The sequence below is a fragment of the Polypterus senegalus genome, chromosome 8 (assembly GCF_016835505.1).
Source record: "Polypterus senegalus isolate Bchr_013 chromosome 8, ASM1683550v1, whole genome shotgun sequence".
In the NCBI taxonomy this organism is placed as follows: Eukaryota; Metazoa; Chordata; class Cladistia; order Polypteriformes; family Polypteridae; genus Polypterus; species Polypterus senegalus.
Window position 1 is genome coordinate 15,036,644 of NC_053161.1, and position 27,267 is coordinate 15,063,910.

The window sequence follows — 27,267 nt, forward strand, 5'->3', positions numbered from 1 at the left end:
CAGTATCAGTGAAGGCCATGGAAAGCTAGAGAATAAAATGTGTCTTCAATCTCGCTTTAAACAGTTCTACTGAAGGTGACTCCTTAATGTAAAGAGGTAAAGAGTTCCACAGATGAGGTGTAGCAGCTCCAGAATCCCTGTCCCTTAGTGTCAAGAGACAACTGACCGATAGATTTAAGCTCCCTGGATGGCTGGTGAAAAACACACAATTCAGATAGATAAGCAGGAGCAGACCCATGTAATGATTTAAAAACTAGCAACAAAATTTTAAAGGAAGTTTTGAAACTAACAATGATCAACAAATTGATTATAAATAATTCTTTCTAATATTTTAGCCAGAAATGGCAATTAGGAAATCGGGTGAAAATGAGTTAACACTATAGGATCTAAATCTGCCTTTTTTAAACAAGGTCGCATCACTGCATGTTTAAAAAAATGAGGCCTCAAACCCCTCACTAATAGAAACATTGATAATAGCTAACAAAAATGGACCCAGAACATCAAAATATGTGATAGAATAACATCAAGAGGACTGAAAGTAAGTTCAAGTGTGTCAATAATGCTTTTTAGCTGTGAAAGTAGAACAACATCAAAAAAATCCAAGACAGTGCCATGTTTAACATCAGGAAGTACATAACCCACTGGAACAATGCCAGAGCTGATAGTATCAGTTGATGAAAAACTGCTTATGTGAAAGAACAGTACTTTTTAATCCCATCACTGACTGGGGATACATAGGTGCATTAATTGCATTAAATAAGACCCTGGGTTTATTAGAATGGGAGGATACAAAATTAGTGAAGTAATCATGTTTATATTTCTTAACTGTCCTGGAAGTTGAACAGAGAAGCCCTAAAAATTTGCTTAGATACAGTCAACCTATCTTTCTTCCAGTGCCTGTGGCATAGCTGCTGTGTAGTGTCATTAAGCCAAGGAGCAAGTCTTCCCTTATTGAGGGGAGCAATTGAGTCTAAAATTGTTTTAGATGATTTTAAGCTAAGACAGAATCGTAAATACTATCACACATGATAAGAATGGATGACTGAGACATCCCCCTTAATTCCAGCATCTCAGGGGGTGCAGATTGCCACCACAGAAGAACCGGAAAGAAACAGCAGAGAACAGCAAGGATTAGTACAAATAGCAGATCCCTGATGAATATGACAATTATTTGCCCTTATAGTCTTATCAAGAATACAACTGAAAAGTAGCTATGAAAAAGCCAAATTAAAATAATGATTTTTTAGCAGTTTTTTTAAATGTTCCACATTATTAGCCTGACAGATTTGTGTAGGTAAAGTATTCCAGATTTTAGGTATAGAACAGCAGAAGGCCACCTCACCACTTCTTTTAAGCTTGGCTCTTGGATTAAAAAGGAGACCTCCATGTTATTTGTTGTTTTATTCTATATGAAAAACCATTTTAGATGGGGCTCTCTTGTCATTTATCTTTCTTAGTTAGGTGGTGGTTGAGTGCTGAATTTGTCTTCAGAATGTTTTATTGCATTTTTATTGATTGGATCATGCTTTGTACTTTAAATAAGAAGAGAATCAAATAGATCAGTTTATTTATGATCAAGAGAATGAACTGAAATCAGTGTGAAAATATATTTGATCCTGGCAGCTCCTTGAACAATATACAAGTGACCTCTCTAATTTGCTTGGCCTAAACAATGATTAAGTATTCATAACACCTTCTTAAAAATGCTTTGACATCATGGAGAGCAGCTGTTCATCACTGTCTCCTTGCCTTTCAGGCTGAACTAAACTATATCCTTCTGACATGTCATTGTTCTCATTCTTCCCTCACAGCAGACATCGATTTAGAGCTCCCACTCTCAGTAACACCTCACAGACTCACCCTCAGATGCTTATGTACCTTTTGCATTCAGCAATCTCTGGTCTTATTGAAAGGAAATCACATCAACTGTATAGTTCAATCAGCAGCTGCCATGTAGTGGTGTTTGCATGTTTTCAAAATAATACTATTTATAAAGTACACACTTTTTTATGCAACCACATAAATGTGATTCTTGATTGTCTTCTTAATTTGAGTAGCCATACATCCGTATCATAGAATGCCACCAGAGGAATTAACATTATTAGAAATACAAATCAAAAAGCTAATATACTTGTACCACAACCTCAATCAAGATGATTTTTACCCTTACCTAAAGGCTGTTTGTCTTCTTCACTCGTAAACCTTTAAACCCCCCTGTTTTTCAGTGTAATGACATCTTCCCTTCCCTGCCAAAAGCCTTAGCCTCAGTTCAACTTCTAATGCTGTAATTCCATGTCTCTGGTGTACTGGTCCTTGAAGTGACCCCTTAATTGGAGCCGTGTGATCAGTTGTGCACAAAGCATGTGATTCAGGTCAGGAACTACCTAGAAGGTCTAATGCCATTGTAGAGGGCTGTATTTGTGTGGCTGCAGCCATTACTTTAATTCATTTCCAATTAATTATCCCTGTTGAAAGAGAGGAGAAGCTGCTTCGACTAACAGTCATACTCTAACAGCTTTTATCTCATTTACACTCCATGTCACTCTCTAAAGTGTATGTTGCTTTGTGAAGCTTGTTGTCGCCTTAAGCTGCTTGAGGCATTATTTGCCAAATTCATCCATCCTACAATTTTCTGAATTCCCTGTTTCCATTATAAGGTTATGGCAAAACTGAGCACAAAGCAGACGCCACCGGGGCATGGGCTGCTTTTTCATCATGGGTTATAAGCATGATCAGCCGGACAGAGGTAATTTAGAGTAACTAATCAAGTTAACACACCAACCTGCCTCATTTTATGCAGACTAACACTGGAGAATTGGCACAGATGATTTTTACCCTTTGGGAATCCAACTAATTTCCTCATCATAGTTCAAAGTAACAGGACTTGTGGCGGACCCTTAACTGACTAGGACGCCTTAGTAATGGAAGAACCGGGGGAGAGAACATGCACAGGGCATTATCTCCCTCGGAGCACTAAAAGGCAAAGCGGTGCCTTGGATTCCCACAGGGTTCCATGGGAGTTGGAGTTCACTACAGCCCTGTTGGGTGGTGTGGGTGCTCCAGTGGGTACTGCAGGAACTCTGGAGCCAAACTTTGTCGGGCTTCCGCCTCACTTGTTAGTGCTTTTGGACCATGCCAATAGGCCACCAGAAATACTCCCAGGTGCAGGATAAATGGAGCCTGCGGCCACTGTTCTGAGAGTCAGAGTATTGAGGAAGAGGGACAAAGCTTGCAGGAGGAGGAGTGGAGGCAGAAAGACAAAGAGAAGGAGAGAGAGAAGAGAAATTGCTTTATTGTTGTGAGTGGTGCTTTTATATCATGCTTGGTGATGACCAAGTGGGAAACGATGTGGGAAGCATGTGAGCTGCAGAGACTTGTGCCTGGAGTCTGTTTGTGTTGGGTTTGGGAGGATGGTCTGCCCCCTGATGGCTAAAGACTGTAATGTATAAACTAATATAGCACATACACAGGCCATACCATGCACAAGGGATTCAGAAAGTTTTCAGACTCCTTCACTGTCTTAACATTTTGAAGAATGCTTTTTAAATCCAATGTATGTCACAAGCTTCTCCAAAGGTTTTAGACATTTCCTTTCCATTCAATCTGGCAACAAATATAACCCAGGTAACTGTCAAAAAGAGCTGAATTGATACAATAAAAGTATTACAAAGCTATGAAATGTAACCCACTAAATTTATGGCATTAATCTGTTGCTATTTCCTGTATGCCGTCTTTTCAGGGAGGCAGCTACGTTGAATGACTGGTGAATATGCGTAAGGTCGCCATAACGGATAGGAATCACGCATCACCCTTATTCAGTTTACAGTGGTACACCACAATGAAACAAGCCGAATATAAAACATGTCTGAACATATTAAGATTAAGTCAGTAGTTAATACTCTTGAATCATGAAAGTACACTGCAAAGCATCCAGAACGCATGACTCATGTTTGCTGCATTTCCGCAGGTGTTTGGCTTGCCAGTACCCATTTAATGTTACTGCACATATGAATCACGGCACAGTGAATACACTTTTTGTTAGGAAGTGACATGGGTGTGGTCATACAGATTTATTTTCCGCTAAACTATTCCTTCCCAATGAATAATGTCTAACTTGTACAATTCTACAGAGCTTTATGTAATGACTGTATTTGCTGAAATATAATACAACATTCTGTGGTCTGCTTAATGCAATTTCAGAACATGGGGTACTGGAGTCTGTCCCACCAGTATCAGGCATAAAGCAGCAAACAATCTGGACAGGGGTGCTAGTCTTGTGCCTGTTCTGCCATGTATGCACACATATATTCACATACTTTCTTGGAATTGTGAATAAAATTCTTGGCAATGTGATAGAAAAGCCTTCACAGATACTGGGAGAAAATGCAGCATCCACACATAGTAATCAGGCTTGGTATTTGAACCCAGGATGCTGGAATTGTGAGGCAGGAGATCTAACAGCTTCACTCTCTTGCTATTCTTACTAACCTTCCATAATTTTACCAAATTTTTTTTTATGTCCAAAGACATTTTTTTAAGAATTTTAGGAATTTGAATTATGTAGTCTTCCATAAACTTTGGGTTATTTTGTATAATGTAATATCCTTAAAACCACTTAATCCAATTGAAGGTCATGAGGGTTCGGAGCAGCTGCTCAGTCCAACTCAGTAAAAGGTATTTTTGTAAAGCACTCTTAAGTGAGCTCAGGCTCAGAGCACCATAACAAGCTATCAACTGTAATACAGATTGCATGATGAACTTACTGTGCCTCCATAAAACACACCTTCGGTTAAACACACAGGAAAACAGATTAGTTTCAAACTGATTAACATCAATTGAGATAATAGAAGTCAATTAATGCTATGATTCAAATAAAACCAGTGGATAATGGAGGAGAGGAAAACAAAATCCTCAGTCAGAAGCATTCCTAGAGAAAATAAAGTTGTGGTGTTGCACTGTTAAGTTATAGAAGATTACATCAGAACTGGTTCACAGTTCAGCATTGACTGCAAGGCAGGTGAAAGCCCTGGTCAAGGTGACACTCCATACAGGGCCACAATTCTGTATTAGAAGGATAAAATACCGCACCTATCAGGGCACTATATTCATGTGGTGCATTGCCCACACCTCCCAGCAGTTGTCACTGTTGTGAAAAAATGTAATAAGTAGTAATCTTGCCTCACTTTTTAAATATTTTTTTAAAACATTTATAGTAATAATCACATTGATTTTCACCTTTTCATGATGTCAGTCAGTCATTGTCCAACCCGCTATATCCTAACTACAGGGTCATGGGGGTCTGCTGGAGCCAATCCCAGCCAACACAGGGCACAAGGCCGGAAACAAACCCCGGGCAGGGCGCCAGCCTACCACAGGGCACACACACACACCCACACACCAAGCACACACTAGGGACAATTTAGAATCGCCAATGCACCTAACCTTTGGGCTGTGGGAGGAAACCGGAGCACCCGGAGGAAACCCATGCAGACACAGGGAGAACATGCAAACTCCACGCAGGTAGGACCTAAGAAGTGAACCCAGGTCTCCTAACTGTGAGGCAGCAGCTCCACCGTACTGCTCCTTTTCATAATGTGCTCAATGCAATTTCTCATCTATAAAATGTTTCTTTTTGAAGTTGTGAGACTTGCCTGGACACCATCAATCGGAGACCACATCTTTATAAAAGACACACGTTTATTAATTACAAGAATACTGTCCAAAACACCACACAATGCACTCAGCAATAAATCTCCCCAATAAACCTTCTTCTCACAGTCTTTTAGCCGCTTCTACTCTTCTCCTGGGAGCTTCGTCCAGCTCCCACTCCTGACTCTAGCTCCCAGACTGTAAGGAGGCGGTGCCTTTTATTCCCACCCGGATGTGCTCCAGGTGGCTGGTGACGATCTTCTGGCAGCACTTCCTGGTGTGGCAGAAGTGCTGCCCTTTGCCCCCGAAGCACTCCAGGCGTCCCTGGCAGGTTCATCCGACATCTTGCCTGGTGTGGTGGAAGTGACAGTTCTCCAAGTCCTATGAGGCTTGAGGCGCACCTGGCAGTGGCCACGGGTCCTTACGGGTTAAAATCTCTTTGTCCCTTTCCCGTGGTCCTCTTTTTGGCCAGGGCAGTTGCCCCTTGTGACCCGGAAGCTATTCCTTTAGCTAGCCTTTCCGGTCCCTCCAGGCATCCCGGCCGGGTAATAACCCCGGCAATCTGCCACAAAGTATTTTTCATTGTGCCTTCCAGCACTAGCCTGTTTCTAGGATGCCCAAGCAGGCCCTTGGACCCTGCAGTGTTCTCAGCAGACCTTTGCTCTGTGTTCTTTTTTTCTGCCTCACCACCTGCCTGCACATTCATGCCATCTACTCTGCCTCACACTGCTCACTTGGGATCCAAGCCACCATTGTCGACAGCCACATGCCAATGGATTTAACCAGAGAAGGTGGTTTCATAATTTCTGCTCTTTAAGTTCTGTGCTTGATTGTTTCTCACTCATTCACACACTCACAACCACAAACCCTCTGCACAGCTTCTCAGGATGGCTCCATCCCATCTGACAGCGTCTCTCTCTCCCATGTGGCCCGAGTGCCAAAATCGCCCCTGTGTATAGCCAAAGTGAGCTACTCTTTGAGTCAGCATCTGCATCTGCTGAAAATATGGAAAGATTCTCAGATGTAATGTTTTGAGTAAATACTGTCAAAACATTGAGTCACTAACATTTTGGTTTTTCTTTTTTAAGGTAGTTTTTGACAATTGTTTTTAATACTTAGTATAGTGTTAAACAAAAAATATAATTCTTCTTGGTTTCATATTTTTTCCTGTTTTTTTCTCCACTGTATATTTTGTAACTGAAATGGTGCCCTAATTAAACAAAAATAACTAAAAAAGTGGATGTATACAATGGACAAACAAAGTACAAAATAAACATATGCATAATAATAAACCCACTGTACTTTTTGGTGTGAGTATCCAGCTCTTAAGCCCCTGCCTGTTTGGTGAGGAGGCCTTCTGCCTTGCCCAACTGCCCAGTACCAAAATACTCCGTTATCATCTGCCTCCTCTTCTGCCGCTTTAGACCACACTTCAAAACTCTCCTGTAAAGTGGGTTTAAACCCCTCTGGGGGCCACAGCTGGTCATGTGCTGGAGTTACTTCTGGAGTCCAGGTGTACCATGGGGACAACAGGCTAGAACTCATTATAGTGCCACCCATGGTGCTCCTGCATCCCTTAGCCTTTAGTTTTGCTTAAAGATTATGGGCTTTTGGGCAGCCCCTCCGCTTAACCATTACTTAAAATTAACAATATAGTCTAACATCCTCCATGGCAAGGGCACTATATCGCCTCCTGACACCCTTCCCCAACACTGCATTTGATTGGGCAATGTGACCCCAACTTTCCAAGCTTATGACCATATGGTTAATGGGCTTAGATATTCTTCCCTCCCTGGCTTTATTTTCTGCCTTAATTATACATTCAGGCACCCAATTCCTTTCCTCTCCTTTTATCCTTTGGGTTCTGCCCCCACTATCCTACATATTTTTTCTTCTCACCTGTGCTGATGTCACTGCCTGATGCCTTTCAGGTGCACCCACCACATATACTGGGTGTGCTACCCCTAACAGTCCTTTCTTTTCTATACAGACATTTGCAAGACCTCTCTTGTTTGCCGGAGTCAATCTCTGTCCCTTCTAAAGATCTGACTGTTCTCTGCCTGCCGTCTCCTTTTGTCGATTTAAACAATGGCTACCACTTGACAGCCAGGCACCTCTTATCACTGCATATTTCATGTGGAGTAAAAGGGGAAAATATTTATTTATTTATGCACTTCTAGAATTCTTAATATCTCACATTAATTCAGGATATTTTTACATTTTGTTAACAAAGATGTAGTTTAACAGAGCTTCAGAATAGTTTATGAATATTATGACCTTTCATTCATCTAATTTTAGTATGTATAACACAGATGTATTGTTTATCCGCCTTTGTTTTGGATTAGGAAATACTTCAGGCACAAAATGTAAAACTCTAGCTGTAGTTGTGTCTAGTCATTTTCTCCAATGCTAAACCTATATTTAGTGACAACCAAATAAAAAAAGCTTTCTTCAAATTAAGTATTTAGTGTACTGCTCCAATGATACAGCATGTTGTCTATAACACTAAACAGATACCAGTAAAAGAATTTGTTAGTCATGGTAAAAAACATTTTTCTAGATAAATACTCTGACAGAAATAAACATTCTTATGTCTGCATTACAATTTGCGGGATGTCTGTTTGTTGTTCTCTTTATGAAAAGGTCACAGGATACAGAGTGCAAAAAAGAGAAACAAAATATTTTGTGCAGTCTTATCTATCTATCTATCTATCTATCTATCTATCTATCTATCTATCTATCTATCTATCTATCTATCTATCTATTTCCTGATTAATAGTTTAACTTCAGTATTAATTCTCTAAAGATGAATGATTGTCATGAGGAAAACAGCTGATGAAACAAGCTTCAAGTAGCATACAGGTAAAATGTCATTTCATTAGGTATTTACTGAACATCTACGCTCTTCTTTGAATATACTGTATTTTATTGTAAATTCAAAAAATATTCTATGACATGTTGATAGAAAAAAACATATTCTCCATTATTTTCATTTGGCAGTTTCTTGCAAGATATTATTGGCAATGGATTTGCTTCAACTGTGTATCTGGATCAACTTTCAGTGGTGTTTTTTTAAAGTTGTACAACATGGCTGTTAAAATTCAAATTCTGTCCTTGAGTGCATGTCTCAATGTTTGCTCCAAAATACAAAATATAGAAAATATTGCATAGTATGAAGAAGATATTACATTTAAGTAATTGTAGTTTACACATAAATTTTATACTGAACACCTTTTGTAGAATTAATTACTTGATAATCACTGCATTAGAGAACAAATTCCATTCAAACATTGATAACCATGCCTATTAAATAATGTGAAGGTTAAAATTAACTGATTTAAAATTAGAAATAAATATTTCCTGAAAAAGTATGATGTGCTCAGTGGTCTTTGGTTCAGGCAGCGTGGCTGCACCACTCAGCTCCTTTCATGTTAAGCTCATGGAGCATTAACAGTAAGTCGCCCTGCAGAGTCTTAGCTCTCTCTCTCTCTGTGTGCTTTGTGGCCTGTGAAGCAGCCTTAATGGGATCAGTGATGTAAATGGCCCTACTCATCATTAAAGGCCAAGTTTATGTGTCAGTTTATTGAAGAAGAGAGGGGAAGATCAGATAATTACATAAATAAGGACTGGCGATTCCTTCTGACATGTGATCTTGCTGGCTAAATTGAGAGAAACATTACATAGGAAACACTGTTAAATGAACTGATTGGATGTAATGGTACAGAACAACATTTTAAATTACATTTAATGTCTCCTATAATTGTTTTTATTTAAATATTTAATATTTAAGTGGAAGAGTTCTGTTATTCTCAAATTAAAGCAAATATTAAGTCATTTTGCATGTTTTATTATTTTTATCAGGATTTGTTCCATTTTTTAAAAAAACTAAATCTACTTGGAAGAGTCACTTTATAAAAAATGTATGAGTCATAAACATTCATTTTTTTCTGTATCAGCCAATGAAAACAGGTCATTTTTTATTATTTTTTCCAACATACAGGAATGTGGCTGAAGGATATAATCATAGTGTCATAAAAAAATATTTTAATGGCTTAACAATGAATTAGGAAACTTTTGACTTATTTCATAATCCTCACTTGGCTAGACTGTTGTTGTCCTGGTTTGAAAGCAGGCACTGAAATCTACACAGAAAATACACAGTTACTGCACTATTCTAAGCATAATTGAGAGCACATTAGACTGCAGCAGACTTTTCAGCTGAATCACAAAATGTAATAAATAATATGTGTGTGTGTGTGTGTGTGTGAGACCTACAATGAATGACATCCTTTCCAAAGATGATTAAAGTCTTTCACTTGATGATTCTGTAAAAGAGAAAATGGGTTTGTAAAATGGATGAAAGAAAAGCAATAAGTTGAGGGAGCTCTAGTCTGGTGAACCCAGAGCTGCCCCAGAACCAGAAATGATGTTTCAAGTTGGCAGGTAGTTAACCTATAAAGTCCTTCATTAGGAAGTCCTTTGAATCTGGAGATGATAACAGAATCTTGGGCTAAGATTAACACATTAGACCAAAAGAGGTCTGTGTCATACAGTATAAACAAGATACAGAGAGTGGCTGACAAAAAGAATGCATTATTGTAACTGGAGAGATGCACGAGTGGATGAACGTGAGAACAGAGTTGGTCTGTGTGCTTTTTCTCTACATATTCTGGTTCCCTTGCATGACTGTAAGACAAACAGATTATGACAATTAGCAAATCAAAATTGGAACTGTCTGATATGAGGGTATGTGTGTGAAAGAGCTAACCAAACCTGCTTGTTATGAGTTCAAACACATTGGTATCTATCTATCTATCTATCTATCTATCTATCTATCTATCTATCTATCTATCTATTTTACAGTATGTCTGTCTCTCTCTCTATTCATTTATTAACCTGCCTAGTACAAATAAGATTCGGAGAAGTTAAAAAAAAAAAAAAAAATTTTTTAAAATAGTCCTTCCTACATACGTACATATGCAGTATATTGTATAAACAAACAATTGAAAATATTTTACAAGAGGCCCTGCTATTGTAAATGAAATCTATTTAAAAATACTCATATTCAGGGATGTAGCATTCAAACATTTGTAAATTGGGTTTTCAGATAAAACATCTGCCATAGGATTTAGGAGCTGAGAGACTGGGGACTAGAGAAGATCTATGCAAGCTAGGGTTGGCAGTGTGGTGCAATGGCTAATTTTGTCTACTTTAGAGCAAAATTACAAACTATAGTCATAGAATTACTCAGTTTATGACTGTGTTTATTATAAATGGTACATGAAAGTGAAGTTCTGTAAATTATATGATGTGTTAATAGAAGTGACACACACACATATATATACTGTATATACATATATTATATATATATATATATATATACTGTATATATATATATATCTATATACAGGTCATAGAGGATACAGATTGACAGGTAACTCTTTATGATGAATAGATGAAGGGAGGCAGCCTCCCAGGGCCATGTGTTTCCCCAGTGTAATAGACAACAACATCCCTCTGGTGGATCTCCCATGTGCACACCTGCAAGGCTTCATGGGAGTTGTAGTCCCAATGGGCAGCCCTGTTTCTTCGGAGCCACAAGGAGCTGTGGCAAGGAGCATTCCTTGTTTTAAAAAGGATCTATCAGACCCAGAAGTGCTTCCTAGGTATATACAGTATATAAGGGTGGCTGGCATAGTGGTGCAGTGGTAGCACTGGAGCCTTGCGGTAAGGAGACCTGGGTTTGCATCCTGGGTCCTTACTGAATGGAGTTTGAATGTTCTCCCTTATTCTGCATGTATTTAGGTGACACTATATTGACCCTAATGTGTGTTTGCTGTGTGACAGACTGGCACCCTGTCCAGGGTTTGTTCCTGCCTTGTGCTCTAGTTGGGATATATAAATAATATAAACATACGTAAGTATAAAGAATCCATATTGCTGGAAACAAAGATATTGTTTTGTCTGTCAAAACAACAAGTGTATGCCAGTAATTCATGGAAAGTTTAATTTTTCAATAAAGCATAATAATAATATATAGTTGTGTATCTGACTGCACTGTTGTTTTATCCTGAGCTACTACATAATCAATGTTTCTGGGATTGGTCTCAGTTATTCTGTATGGACTAAATAATCATTCTGAAAATGAGTGAAGGAAGATTTGTTTGATATATACAGCACTGGTTTCTCTCTTTGCTGAATGTGTGTATACGTCATGTGATAGCATATTGGTTAGTCAGGATGTCGTGCTGTGGCCCCTCATACCTACATACCTGGGATCAATTATTAGTTTGGTTACTGTGTACCTGGAGTCTGGACATTCATCTCCGGTTCTTGTGGCCTTCACTAGGTGGTGCAGATCCCTTATCCATTCCAATATCATGATAAAATAAAAACCGAACCTGTATGAGTAAAGTGTGCGTGTGTTTGTGTGTATGTGTTATCCAGGATTGATTCTTGTCTTTGCCTTTCATAACTGTGTACTGGAAAAATATGGATTCAAAAAATGGATGTATGGATAGTAAAGACACTATGAAGCAAAACATGTGCAAAGAAATAAATTAACAAAAACTTTATCTTGCTACTGACTCTCACATAGACTGATATTTTTTGTCTTAACAAGCAGGCTCACACCATCTGTTGATCTCTTATTAAGGGGACTGGGTGGTCTCTTGGTCTGGAATCCCTACAGATTTTATTTTTTTTCTCCAGCCTCTGGAGTGTTTTTTTTCTGTCCACCCTGGCCATCGGACCTTACTTATTCTATGTTAATTAATGTTGACTTATGTTTATTTTTTATTGTGTCTTCTATTTTTCTATTCTTCATTTTGTAAAGCACTTTGAGCTACATTTTTTTGTATGAAAATGTGCCTTATAAATAAATGTTGGTTGATTGATTGATTGATTAATGGCCCTCCTGCACAGGAAAATATAATGCTAAAGCAAATGTAAATTTTCTGCTGGGATTTTAGGCAATCACAATTATTTTCCAGCATGATTTCTCCTGAAGTTAGTTCGTTTAAGGCTTACCCCGCTTCAGAGGAAATCCAGTCCCATCACAGGACTATGTCAGGTGTATTTTTACATGTATTTCAGTAAAGTTACGCAGGAATGGCAGAGACAAAATATAAATGGTGATGCTGCTAATCTCCCTTAGTATCTTTTTTATTTTGCAAAAAAAAAAGAAGACATATAATTAAAAGTCACTTTAAAATGACAGCAGAAAGACAGTTTTTAGCTCTTTTCCTAATGCTCACATCTTTTATTAATTCCATATGTTCATGTCTGTGTATTTTCCTGCTGACAGGCACAGTTTAGAAAAAGAAAAAAAAACCTCCTTACATAACTGTCTTCTTATTAAATCACAACAGAAATTGCATGATGAGTGCAGAGTGATAGGCAGGACTCTGCCCTGTCTGCTAAACCACAGTTGTGAAGTGCTGGCAGCTCCTGGTATCTCCACTCAGCCGAGCAGCAAACAGTGTTCAGTCTGTGGAAGAGACTTGCCTCATTCACTTGCAGAGCCGCTCTCCCCTGGAGAGCCTGTGACATGCCTTTTTAGGTCCTGCACACAATGACCTCATTGACTAGCATTCTGAACAATCACTTGTGCCATGTACTCCAGATGGGACCCATCATCCCGTGTTATCTTCATGTCATCATCAGGTGGGGACTGGAGAATTATCATGGGGGTAGCTGGCACCTTGCAAGGCAGAAATCTGTTAGTTTTGATGCCACAGATATCAGATCCATAATAATTTCTAAACAATTCATTTAAAAATATAAAATATAAAGCATGAGAACAAGGTCACTTACATTGTGCTGAAGCCCTGGGTATTTACACTACTGATTAAAATAAATTTTAATTATCACTCACAAAATGTAGTAAAAAGGAAAAGAATCATACCCAATCTACCCTGTAGCATTTTTTTAAAGTAGATTTGTCACTTGGAGTGAAGGAGAGTGCAGCAGGTGCATCCAAAGTGCTGATCTGAAAAGGAATGACACACATTTAATTTTCTGCTCTCTCGGTGCACCTAAATGAATGTTTTGCTGTTCTGTATGATTTTTATTGAAGCCTCCACATAGTTGTTTAAACTGTGTGTGAGGGAAACAATAGATGTGTTTATGTTAATTTTTTGTCATGTTCCGAAGATAGATAAATAGATACAGTACATAGAAAAGTACTGTATGATAGATAGATAGATAGATAGATAGATAGATAGATAGATAGATAGATAGATAGATAGATAGATAGATAGATAGATAGATAGATAGATAGTGCCATTCAATACATAAGTGTAAAACTCTGACAATACTATGCTTCCAGTATATGTTTATTGAAAAGTAATCCTGATGAAATACGGCAGCTTCACTTAGTCAATGTGTAGGGTAAAAAGGCAACAGGCAAAAAGAGTAGCACAAAGCCTATGTAGCAAACCAAAACATATCACGAATCATGAAAGCCAAATATGCAGCTTATTTTGTAGAATTTAATTTAAAAAAAATAACTTAACCAGTTGTCCTAAATTGTGAGAATCTATTAACAGGCACATTTTTGACCCATTTCCAAAATAGGCCCACATCTTGCAAAGAGACATAAACCGGGTCATAGCACTCTGGAGTAAATCAGTAACCTTAGATTACATAGTTTTACTTCCCAGCTTTTTTTTGCCGACACTGGAGTGCAGAACAGAACTGGAATGTGTGCCTGGGAGAACAGGGAATACCAACTGTTTAACAGTGAAAAATGTCTATAAACAAAGTTTCACATTTATGAATTTCTACACTGAGCTTTACATCTCTGTGTCAAATATCCCATACCTTTCCACAATAAGAAAACATCCATCCTTTCTTTACTGCGTTTTCTCTTAATCATTCAGGAGGAGTATGGGAAAATGTGACTTGCTTATTATTATCAAAACAGGTGGCCACAAATCCACATAATTTATTGCGCATAATTCTGTTTTGGAAGATGCATATCTTTAATCAGCAGAATTTATCATATGTTATCTTTAAAAGCTTTACTTGTGTCTGTGCTCTGAATCTGTTAACAGTGGACTCATTTATTAATGACAAGATACCATCCACAAACCCCCACCACCCTTTGACATTGTTATATTTCCTGTGGATTTTTTTCCATTTCAATTTTTTGGCAGTTACCTGTGCATGGTTTTGCACACGTGTTACACAGTTTCTCAGCCTGGTTCAGTTTTGTTCAAGTTGGCCTGAAAAACATTTTGTGTTAATTTGTAAAACTATAAGATACAAGTAATTGAGGAAATGGTTGGAGCCCTATGTGGGAAAATTCTGTTTAATTACCGTTTGGCAAAATAAATGATAAAAAAACACATGGCTCTACTTCCTGGTCTTCTTAGCTGACAGCGACTATCAGTTGTGTTTTGGTGTTTAAGGCTGACACGAGGAGTGTGGGAGGTGGAGGTGGGATGAATAATGTTTGTAGTTTTGTTTTTTTTTATTCTAAATATGGAAGAGGAAAACATCCTTTCACTTCCACATCCACTCACAAAATAGGCCTCCACAAGACGTTTGTCAGGCATGACACATTTGTAAATGCTGTAATAAGGCCTTCCCTTGTTGCTTTCTTACTCTCAAATATTGTGGTTGTATTGTTCATCCTATTATATTTCAGCCAGGGTTCCTCCCTTGGCTGGGATTAAAATTCATGTTTTATATCTTTTAAGTTAATTTTTGAATCTTTGATTTATGTTAATGTTGTTTTGAATTGATGTGAGTCTGGGGTGTTAGGCCTCCAATAGGCTTCACTAAAAGGCTTTACTGGCCAGGGTAGGTCTCCATTGCCTACCTGGATAGGCCTAACCCCAATAGGGCTGAATCCCAGCTCTAACTGACCTGCCTCAGTTCAAGAAGACCCAAAAAGGAATGAAGCCTTCAAAATAAACTTGAATGTCAAAATTATATCAAAAAGCCCCACAAATAGGTGAATCGCCATAAACTTTGGCTTGAAACCAAGCAAATTATAATGATCTTTATAAAAATAAGGATTTATTAACAGAAAAATAGAAAAATACAAAGCAAGGCTACACAGAGCAAAAGAGATAAAAAGAAAAGGCAATCCTAAATAGACAAAGTCCCAAACCTAAATCCAGAAAGAGAATCCTTAAAAAAAGCAAGAGAATCATAAACCAGAAAATCCAAAAATAGCAAATAACAATACCTCACAAAAAAACCCAAAAACATAATGGTTGGCTGCTAAATCCTACCTCTGGCTCCAATACAGGAGCACTCAGCAGCTATGACATAAAAGTGGCCCCATCTCTTGGGGAACCACTCGCAAACCACAAAGAATGCATGCAAACTTAAAAAAGTACATAGTTAACAGATAATAAACAAAATCAACAAAAATAAAATTAAAATAAGAAAAACAATGATTAAGAAATACACAAAAAACACATAAATATACCAACAAATGTTGCTTTTGTTTAATATTTGCTGTTTTCCCTATGCCTGTGTCATGTTCCTTGTTTTTTATGGGTGGTTTCCCAAGAGGTGGGGCTACCTGCCCATCACCTTAAGGGCACGGCCCTCAGCCCTATAAAGGTGGTGACAACCCATAGTCCATTGCGGTTCATTCAGATGCAATTGGGAATGGCGAGTGTTTCTTTGTGACTTTGCTGAACTTTTGTGATTTCTGGAAGTTTGACGTTTTTGGTTTTGATTTCGCAATTTGATGACTGCACTGAGACTTGGTGTGCTATAAGATTGCTGTTATTGTGTAGGTACCTCCTTTTGCCTAATTTCTGCGCTGCAAAGTATTTTTGTATTAATAAATCTTTTTACTCATAAAGATTCTGTGTGGCCCTCTATGTTACTTGCCAGGATTTTTGATGGTATTCCCCCTCTACTGGGCATCTTTGGAATTGTTCAGGACATTACTTTGGAAAACTCAAGTGCATAACACAACCCTATACTGTACATTCTCCATGGTGGTTCCATGGTGGCACTGACTTTCTTGAATCACTAAGGCACTGAAAGTTTGCGGGACATTGATAGTGAACTGACATTCATTTCAGGGTTGATTTGGGAGAATGCTATTGGGGTAAACACTGGCCCCCTCAACTCTGGACTGGATTAAATGGATGGATTTTAAAGTTGATTGAAAGAGAGAGATTTGTTAACAAAATAGCAAAAAAGTTCATTTTACTTGAGAGAACTGTGGTTTGCTGAAGTCACTAAGTGTCCTGAATAATACAAAGATCAAAGAAAGTGACACTTACACAGAATAAAAATAGTATCAAAATAGAAATTGAAATAGAGTATGCATCTCCTAATAGTGTGATTGTGCTGTGATTTTTGTATAAAAGTATATGGTCATGAATAAGGTTTTTGGATACCCAGGATTCATTTTTCTGCATTTTGCAATTTTTTTTTATTGTTTTGGTGTTATTAATTTTATGGTTATCATAATTAGGGTTGCCGTTTTGTATTGTGATTTGGACAGTAGGTGCTGTCTTATGTGGTTTTGCTTGTCCACAGTCATACTGCTTGGAGTTACTATGCTCATTATGGGTAATGTGATATGGGGTCCCCTGATATGTTATGTCATCGAACCCCACTTTTATAAGACAGCAGTGTGCTACTTTCAGTGTCCAAGTTTCTGGGCTCTTGAGTGTATTCCAGCAGTGCATGTTTTAGAGCTAAACCTTTTTAGGTACTTAGTACATTTTCTTTTCTTTTTCCATTTTTGGTTTTGTGCTCTAACATTTTGGCTATACTTGATATCTTGATAACTTATCTTAATTGGTATCTCGCCACCAGGGCAAGTAACACTGACTTCCAAATGACAGCTGTTTTAGCGTTATCCATTTGTGTGTTTATTAGTAAATAATGTCATTAATAAGCAGAAATGTAAAAAGAGCAACATACTAAAAAGCTAAAAAGAATTCTTGTGCCTCAAATATTCTTGCTTCATTTGGTAAGAATGTAACCTAACCAGTTCATAATTTGTGGATTGATGCAAAAAATAAACTGCAAGTATTTGCTTGCTTGGTTAATCAAAAGAAGAGGCTGGTTGGAATGAAAAACATATAGGACTGAAAGTGAGAGCTACTGCTTTAAATGATCCACAAAAATAAAAAAAAAGAATAACTTATTATCCATAATTGACTTGCAACCCATCCTGCATTCAGTTCAAATCGATTTGTTGTCCTCTCTTATAGTCCTGTGAAAAGTAATAGCAGCTAGTGCACTGGTGCAGAAAAACAATGAATTGTACAACAACACAGAAATCATATATTGCTAAACAATGCAATAGCAGTAAAAACAAATAAACAAGCAAATTAATCAATGTGTGACTGTTGCACATTTATAATAAACACAAAAACAGATATCAGATAGAACAAGTAAAACAGTAAGACAGTGCAAACCACAGTTAGGTACTGCCTTATGCCAGCTGCTGCTGAAAGCCTCCATAAATGTATAATGAAAAATAGGAGTTCAAATAATAGATGAACAGATGGGTTATTATTAATTATTTAATTATTATTAAGTGCAACTTTGAATTGCTTGGCATGATTGTCATGGGCTACTTTTAGTCATATAAAATGCTGACATTTTTAAAAGATAACAGTAACATTCATATCACCTCACATTGCGTTTAGAGAAAGCCATACATCCTGCCATGGCAACCAGAGGCAAACTGTTCCATGTTCTATTCTTAGTCTGTGAGGCTGCCAAGACAGACAAGAGGTGTACTGACAAATTCTCGCACTGCCGTTAAAATCACATTAATAGAAAACCAGGTTTAAAAATGATGTGGTTTTCACTGTGTATTACAATATCGTAAGGTTCTGAAAATGTGCAAAATTTAACTCAGAGTGCATAGACTCGACTTAATGGAATTAAAAATGTACACACATATGTTAGCACTTACTAATACAAGAAAAAAACAACTTGAAGAGCCACAAGCAAGCAAATGCAAGGTGGGCGATGCTGACTTTCAATTTTATGCAAAGGATTTAGAGGTTTACATTCATACAACATTTTCAACCTATAAGCAAAGTGCAGAAATTAAAACATGTTCAATATATAAAAATGGTGGAATGTGAATCAAAATACGATGTTATCAAAAGCTATAACTGACAGTTTTTTGCTGACCAGATCCACCCATAGATGCTAACGTGTACAGAGCACCAAGCTCCTCACTGCCAGCTTTCCGAGGGGAAAATCAAAAGAAAACAAAACACCATTGCATTTAACATAGCAGGCAGCACACATCATTTTTAATTAACAAATCCTTTTTGTAAAAAGAGTGGTCTAAAGCTGGCAGAAGATCATTCACAAGTAGGCCAATTTTTCAAAACAGGGAACAGGAGTGGAAAAGAAATTCCAAAACTCAAAAAAGCTAAAGCAGAATCAGAAAAACACAAATGCCATGGAAATCAGGAGCTCTGAATGGTGATAGTCACCTGAGCTCTGCTTTTATTTCCTTTGTGCCCTTATTTTATTGCAGCATGATAAGCATTGCATTATCAAGTAGTTATCAAGTATTGTAGTAGACTTTGGGTGCCTTCAATGATTGACTTAATGTTATTTTGGATTAGTTGATTAGGACTGGTAGTGCTGGTGTAACTGCATTTGTCTGGTTTCAAAAAGTTCTGCAGTTTCTGCTTTCTAATGGAGTTCATGCAATGAGTGTGACTCGTTGACATGTATGCCAATAATTCCACAGTTACAGTGTTTTCAATTTAAAAGTTTTAGTAAAAGTTCAAAGCAAAACATTTTACACAAAAATAAAGAGAAAAAATAATAATACAAAAGAATAGCTCTTATATAAGATACTTCTGTTCAAGTCTTGTATATCTTATGTCTGTTTGGGTTTATCTTTTAAAGCTGTCTATATAACACACAGTCATATGTTTATATGTCAAACTTGCAAGCGTGATACGTGAACATTTAAAAACCTGGATGTCGTCATTGCCCCAATGAAAACAAGGTAAATCAAACTGTTATGTTTCTAGCTAACTAAAGACTGACTAAAATTCTATTGCTGGATGCAGATAAAGCTGAGCACTAAGGAAGCTAGCGTTATGGATTAAACAGAATCGCCAATTATCTACTGTATGTACTGTATGAAACTCACACTGTAATGCAATCAAGCAAACATTTTGTGTATTTTAACTTTAACATTAAACATTCTAAGATTGGCTCTTATAGTTGTGTTGACAACATGCTTCTCATGTTCTAATGTTCTAAAAGACATGTACTACCAGTGTGAAAGGAACTGGCAGACTAAGGCACAGAATTGGACAATAAATGAATTGAGAAAAAAAAGGTGAATCAGACAATTAAAACATTATCCAAAATCAAAATTGAAAACGCACAGCAAAAGCCCTGATAATTTTACACCAGCCTGAGCACAAACAAATTTTGATGGTCTTTGACAAATTTATCCACAAACATGGATGCAATTACTAGTGCAGCAGCATCTTTTATACCTTAGGGAAGTTGTTGTCACTTGTCACCACTTCTGAAGATCATGATGATACAACAGGACCCTAATACTAACTAAAAATAATCAAAAAACAAATACTAACTATAATAATCTACAAAATGATGGTGAGAAATACTAAATAAACTGCATTTTTTGTTAAATAAAATAAAGCAAAACTAAGCTCCAAAGCGCATATCACAAACCCCCAAAATTCATAATAAATGTATTAATGGGATCAAGGGAAAACATAAGGTAGAAGGAAAGGATAATGACTATGCTATAACCTGTGCCTGAAGACTGGGCTGTGTGCTTTGATATTTGAATAAAAAGAACAATAATAATCCATCCATTGATGAAACAGCTTGTTCCATCGCAAAGTCAGGTAAAGCTGGAACCTATTCCTGCAGCAGTGAGTATGATGTAGGGAGAAACCCTGAATCAGATGCCAGTTCATCACAAAGCACGGTAATAAACACATGTGCATGCTGGGCTAATTTGAAGTTGCCAACAAATGTAACCAAGTGCAGAATACAAGAAAACCCTAAGTAATTGAAGAAAGCTGATACCAATGGCTGGTATCAGACTTGAAAGCAAGTTAATGCATTTCCACACTATTTTTTAATTAAATTCTAACCTTTACTTCTTTCTTTACATGCTTTTTTGGTTTAACCTGGCAATCTCACATGGTTAGTAGCTGTAAGATATCAGGGGCATTCTGACGTGACCCCAGTATTCATGCATGATGTGGAACTTAAATATTTTGTGCTTACTGCATGCGTTGGCATGTATGTATTAGAGTGTAATATTATGGCAGACCTTTTTCTGTTCAAAAGCAGCTCAGGAACTGATGGGGAAAATAAAATCTAATTTAGACTCCAGCTCAAATCACACAAAAAGTTCTTATACTTCAGCAAAGACATTTATTTAACAAAGCTATCTTTGGAACAACTTGTGCCCTTATTGTAATCACAGGAGCCAAAGTGTACTGTGCCCACTGCAGGACACCAGTGATGCAGCTCCACAAAATTTAAAGCTGCTGACCCCACCACAGAATCAGTATAAATGTAGAATGGGAGTGTAGTTTGCCTCCTGCATCTAATAATGTATGACCAGCTCCTTGATTTCAGCTAAATTTAGGGTGAGACTGATGTCCTGGCACCGCTTTGTCAGAAAGCAAATACTCATAGCCATGTTTTAGTATTATGCTGTAATACTAAATCTCTTTTTGTCAGAAAATCTATAAGGATATATATTAATTTATGCCCTGTACTAAAAATGGAAAGGAAAGGAGGCCATGTCTTTATGAGTGTGAACAAAAGCTGGTAACATACAATGAAAGGTAAGGCCTGTTTGTTTCATGTGTGCGCAATAAGGTGGCAGCAAATGTTGTATATGCACACTTAATTCTTTCTGCTCTGATGATTTGACCGCTCTTGCATTTCTTTAAACAAAATTTTCTTTGTTCATTGATGCCCACTTGTTATAAATATTGGGGGCAAAAATTATATGTCACAACATTCAACAACAGTAAAATTAATAATCCTTATATTGGTGTAGCATAGGATTCAAAGATGCGCCATAGTAAATTTAAATCATCAGCATGGCAACAGGATTACAACTCTGCTTTGACTGCATTGATAATGATGATGATGATGATGATATACTATGCTTAGGGCTGATTTAAAAGTATAACTATCTGTCAAATGGGTTTACATTAAAACATATCATCCTCTGCTGTTCACCACCGTCTGGGTTTTGATTGATTACACTCTTCACTGTTGGTCTCTTGCTGTAAGAACTCTGTGACGTCAACCATTGATTGAATGATGATATTATGTTTTTGTGTACAGTATGTTGATAGGGATACACTAAAAACAGGAGTCATACATAAATCTTTAATGATAATCTATATACTTTGATCTTATTGAATAATGTGATCATGTTAGGCTAGTCAATTTATTTCAAAGACCTAAATTTAATTTTACGTGGGTTGCATTGTAAGATTGTGATTGTACCATCACCATCACCATAACTACTGTGCTGAGCAGTTAAATAAAGACTTTTCAAAAAATAGTTTATACTGTTATCCATTCATATCACACAGATTCGATCTTTTTGGGAGGAATGTTAAACGAAAGAAAGCCTGGTGGCTATTTTGTATCAAATCACTTCACATCCATTTCCCAGCAGTCCTGGCTCATCTCTCGTATCTACTAGATTCTTTGTACAGATCCAACAGTTATGATTTCACTCAAAGTGTCTTTGCGCACTTGCCACTGTGAGCTGATGAATTTAAAGACGTTCTGCATTGTAAACTGTTTTAAGTCAGCATGTCAGCAGATAGCTTGTTGGCAGTCAGCATGTAGCTGGTATTCTTGATTGTCAATTAGGCAGCATCAGTCTGATTAATTAATTTTTATTAATTTTCCAGTCTCACAATAGATATCAGTACACATTCATTCATATGGGATTTGAATTTTTACTATAGTCTAAATGTAGCCTTAGTAGGCTGGACTAACAAACAGACTCAAATGCAGCTGAAATAGGCTTTTTAGTTCATTTTTACCATTGGAGTTGGAGTGGTAGTTGCCAGAATGTCTCACAATAGATGGTGCCAATGATTTTGTTTATGAACATCACTAGACCTTATTTTTCACTAAAGGTATTATATAATCATCCACTTCACGATACCTGTGATGGACTAGTGTTTTTTCCTGAGTTGGTTTGCTCCTTGAGCTCTTTGTTATAATGCTAAGTTATCAGCTCCCTATGACCCTGAATTGAAGAAGCAGGCCATACATTTCAAAAATGGATGGAGTAGCTTGAGGACCTTGGTTATTTGCAGAGTTATAGATCATCCTTCCATGTAGTTTTTTACTAAATCATTTTCACCAGTAAAGGTGAGTCTGAGCTTAACATGCTGTAAAGATACACAATATGCAGGAATCAATATTGGATAAGACACCAGTCTATTTTAGGGTGCATGATAGGACACACCCATGTGCACACCCATGCTCCTTAATGCCACTTATGTTTGCCAGTCAAACTAACTGCAGTGGTCATTGTGTAGAAACCAAAGTCCTGAAAGAAACCCATGCTAACAAGTGTGTGACCTCCAAACAGAAGGAACCCCGCCTGGAGATTAATTATATTTATGAGCTATGATGCAGCAGCACTATCATTTTCCACTTTGAATGCAGAAAATAACATTTTTCGAAATTGCTGCTTCCAGTTTAATAATGTAAAGTAAATGTAGCTTCTTAAAAGTGTTAAAAGTGTTAATGGATGGCAATAAATAGTGATTCTTGCCTCACAGCTTCAAACAACCAGGTTTACTTCCCACCTGAAGTACACATACTTACCCTATGTTTGCATGACTTTTTCTGAGATACTTCACTCACCTCCAAAAGACAAGCAGGTCAGATTATTTGGCCTAATGTGTGTGCCTTGTGATGGACTGGCGACATGTCCACAAATCCTGTGTTGTGCCTAGTTCCACCAAAACTGGTTGTGACTCATGTGAATGAATAAATAAGATTGTAAAAAAATCACATACATGTAAAAATGCCTTCATAAGTTTTATAATTGACATAACTAAATGGTTCTACTGAATTGTTTCTGTATTTGAAAACCTCAATTTTAAAAAAACATAACTAATTGCAAAACTAGTAAATATTTCACCTGAAAAATAATAAATATATTCTCTTGTAACTGAACTGACACTTAGATTTATATATGGTAATGTAAATTAAGTGCTGAATCTTATAACAGAATAAAGCTTATACTGCTATCTTTTAACTATCAGTCTGCCAGTCTCTTCAGAGCAAATATGAAAATTCCTTTAAATAAATTTCTCAAAAGAATTGTTAATCCATCTTATTGTAAATTAATTTAAACTAAACAGATAAAATTCCCAGATGGCATTTTCCTTGTCTACGAGATGCTCTTTGTTTCTTTTACAGACTTCCAGTTTGCCGTCTGATTGTGTGAATGATGTCATCCTTAAGGAGGGATTTGGGTTGTTTGTCTACCTCACACTTAGTTACCAAATCACATGAGATTCTATCCTGGTAACCATGACAACCCTTGCTGGTCCAGGCTCCATCGTGCTGGGGTAAAGAACAAGAGATCCAGCTACAAGGACACTCCAGAAAACGAATTCTGCTCATTGTAAGTAACTGGCAGTGTTTAGTATAAAATCAATGTTACCATGCATTGCAGGAAAATTAAACATACGTATATACAGTGTGTGTGTATATATATATGCACATTTATATACTGTATATACAGTATATACATTGTATGTATATTCTATACAGTATAAATGTACAGTATATGTATATGAAGACATATATCCATTTTCAAATAGCATGTAAATGTAGAAATGTACTATGCACACTTCTAGTGTTAGTCAATGAAATGCTTGTTTTTTCATGTGTGTAACCTACTGCACAACAGGCAATTAGAATGTTGATCCCTTAGGTCATTTGACATTGATTAATAATTAATTACATACACGTTAAACAATGCCTTATGTGAAAATCTAATTTCTGGAGGCCAGAAACTGATTTTATTGTTGGCTTTTGTTTATACCACTGTGAAATTTAAAATATCACTTAGCATTTTTAATTGTCATTTGTTTTCATTAAAAGGTTGCATTAGATTATTTGAACTTACCTGCATGGCTCAGTTTAATTTCAGTTCTTAACTATTTTTTGGCATGTCTGATTCCATAAAACAAAAGAAAAAAATCCTAACCTTTTATACAGTAGTGATTCTAACATGCCTTAGGTATGACTGTTTACGATCTAGCAGAAAACCTGTTTTGCACTGTTTGCAAATGTTGATTTTTATGACTTAAGGCAATGAAAAGTTTTTTATACACATAGCCTTTTTCATATTTAACTAAAACTCACACGGATGCAATCATTGTGCTGGGGCATCATTCAAAAGTATCTGGTCTTTGTTAATGTTTTTTTCATATTAAATATGAACACAGAAACCAATGATTTAGCTTATACATTTGAATGTTTTTGTGTTTAGTTTATGTGGCATTTCGCACCATGCTGTAACATTATACTGCTATTTCTATGGAAACATATTTGTAAAACATAGTAAGTATACACAAGATGGTTACGTGAGTCAAAAGTGAGATTAGAATTTGTGTTTTGTGGTTACAGCTCCTCTTTGACTGTAGATCATGCTTCCTGTTAGCATGAATATAACACTGTAGTTACACACTGTCTAAAAAAACATTTGCCCAGATGTGATGGTTCAGTGTCCATAAGAACTGTTGATACCTAAGTAAATACAATTCCGAAATAAGTGCAGTGGGTTAATTTAATTCTGAAAAACAAAAAAATGTGTGGGGAACAAATATTTTTGGAACAATCTCTATAGGCAACAATACTAGGAATGGCATGGAGTCATTTGGTTGACAAATGGAGAAAATGATCAATGAATGTTGTGCAGCAGACTGTAGTTAGTATTCCAAAATATCCCACTCATGCAATACCAGAGATGGAAGAGTGTTCACGTAATATGTGCACTTACCTAGGGCCAGCCACCAATGGTGTCTGGGTATTGTTCTATTTGAAAATAATGAAAGAAGGCCTGACACAATATTGACCAGTCCTCACCATGTGGACATGTGTTCATGTCACCACCTGGTCTTTGCTGATCCAGAATATTGTACAGATTACTCATCTGATGGCACTGTGTGTTAGTCTGGTGGTTATCTGCTTCAAGGTTAAGGTAAGACTAATTGTAAACTGTCCATGGACTTGACGCAAGCAAATTTGACAGCAAGGTAATTACAAGACATCAATTGCAATATATTAATCAACAGTCCATGGAGGAACTCTTTGACAATATGTCACTGTCACACCCCAACACTCTAGTGAAGATTGTACCATATAAGTTGCAGCTGAAATATTTCAAAGTGAGTGAGGCAGTCTACTCAATAGAGGCACTATTAAGGATCAGGTCCCTAATTACTCTTCTAAAAACAGGAAACTTGTCTGCAGCATATAAATGAACTTGCAAGATTTGCTTTGCCTAGCCAGTGCTATGGAAAGTGCAGTTACACGTCTACCTTTGATATCTGGATCCTGTTCACAAAAGACAATGACACCATCAATGCAGCAGATAAATACTACAATAATGCCACAAGTAAAAACTCCAGCCACACTACAACAATGGTCTGGTAAAGACTCACAGGAAACAGTACAATCTTTCATTCTACAACTGCAGGAATCTGCTTACCTTGTGAGAAGATCCTGTTTACCCAAACACACAAGCTATCAAACACGCTAGCACCTGTGCACACCAGGACCACGGGAGGAGTGCACAGCATTGGATGCTGAGGAAGTGGTCACCATTTGTGATCCTACAAACACTCTTTCCAAGCATCTCCATTAAACTACCAGCAGGAAAGTTAAAAAAGTACACCTAACAGAACTCATTGTAACTGCTGAATCTGAATCTAATGGTGCAATGGTGTAATACCTCCAGAATCTTTTGGGAGCAGTATGAAAGCCACAACCATCCTGTGCCAAGATAAGCTGGGGTGACCACCCATCCTCATTTCAATTAGAATTAGAAATTTGGTGATAATTTAACTATTTACTGTATATACTGTCTACACTGTCTTGGTGAGCTTTTGCAACATTATTATCTGACCCTGTATGGTTATTGTCTTTTTTCAGCAAGTCAAATGGTCCTCAACTGCTATGACACAAAAAAGAGTCTGAACAGGTGTAGCCCAATATAGAAAGGTCACTGTTGTGTGTTGGATGATCAAGAAACCTTGCAGGTGATTTTTGCACAGCTGCATTTAAAGTAGAAAGAGGGGAAAGTTCATCCTACTGAATGAGTACTTTACTGTACTGTATATGAGAGACAGAGGTTAGGAGCACACGCGTGTTACTGCACCCATCACATGACAAACCACCTCAGGATCCCAGATTAGGAACCAAGTGCAGCTATGCAATGGGTGACACCTCAGCACCAAACTAGTTCAGATGGAGTGGAACAGTGTGAGTTTTTTTATGGTGGCTAGAGTGCCAATTCCACCACCAACCCACAGGTTTTCCCTGCAGGTTGATGGTCCTACATGCAGGGCTGGATGCAGATTAACGTCATTC

At 37.3% G+C, this 27,267-nt stretch overlaps 1 protein-coding gene and 1 long non-coding RNA gene across 22 annotated transcripts in view; one reads left to right on the plus strand and one right to left on the minus strand.

The window, feature by feature from the left end:
- LOC120533808 (protein-methionine sulfoxide oxidase mical3a-like) overlaps window positions 1-27,267 on the plus strand; it is a 457,937-nt gene that overhangs the window by 54,496 nt on the left and 376,174 nt on the right. For 20 of the 21 annotated variants that reach the window (XM_039760805.1, XM_039760806.1, XM_039760797.1 and 17 more), the window contains exon 2: window positions 24,085-24,292. The exons of the other annotated variant lie outside the window; for it this stretch is intronic. The gene's annotated coding sequence lies outside the window, so the exon portion shown is untranslated. The remainder of the gene's footprint in view (window positions 1-24,084; window positions 24,293-27,267) is intronic. 21 annotated transcript variants of the gene reach the window in all.
- The window catches only part of LOC120533812, a 47,746-nt gene continuing 33,282 nt past the window's right edge, over window positions 12,804-27,267 (minus strand). Inside the window, exons 2-3 of the long non-coding RNA XR_005634627.1 lie at window positions 13,556-13,639; window positions 12,804-13,351 (exon numbers count right to left, since the gene is read on the minus strand). This is a non-coding gene — a long non-coding RNA (uncharacterized LOC120533812). The remainder of the gene's footprint in view (window positions 13,352-13,555; window positions 13,640-27,267) is intronic.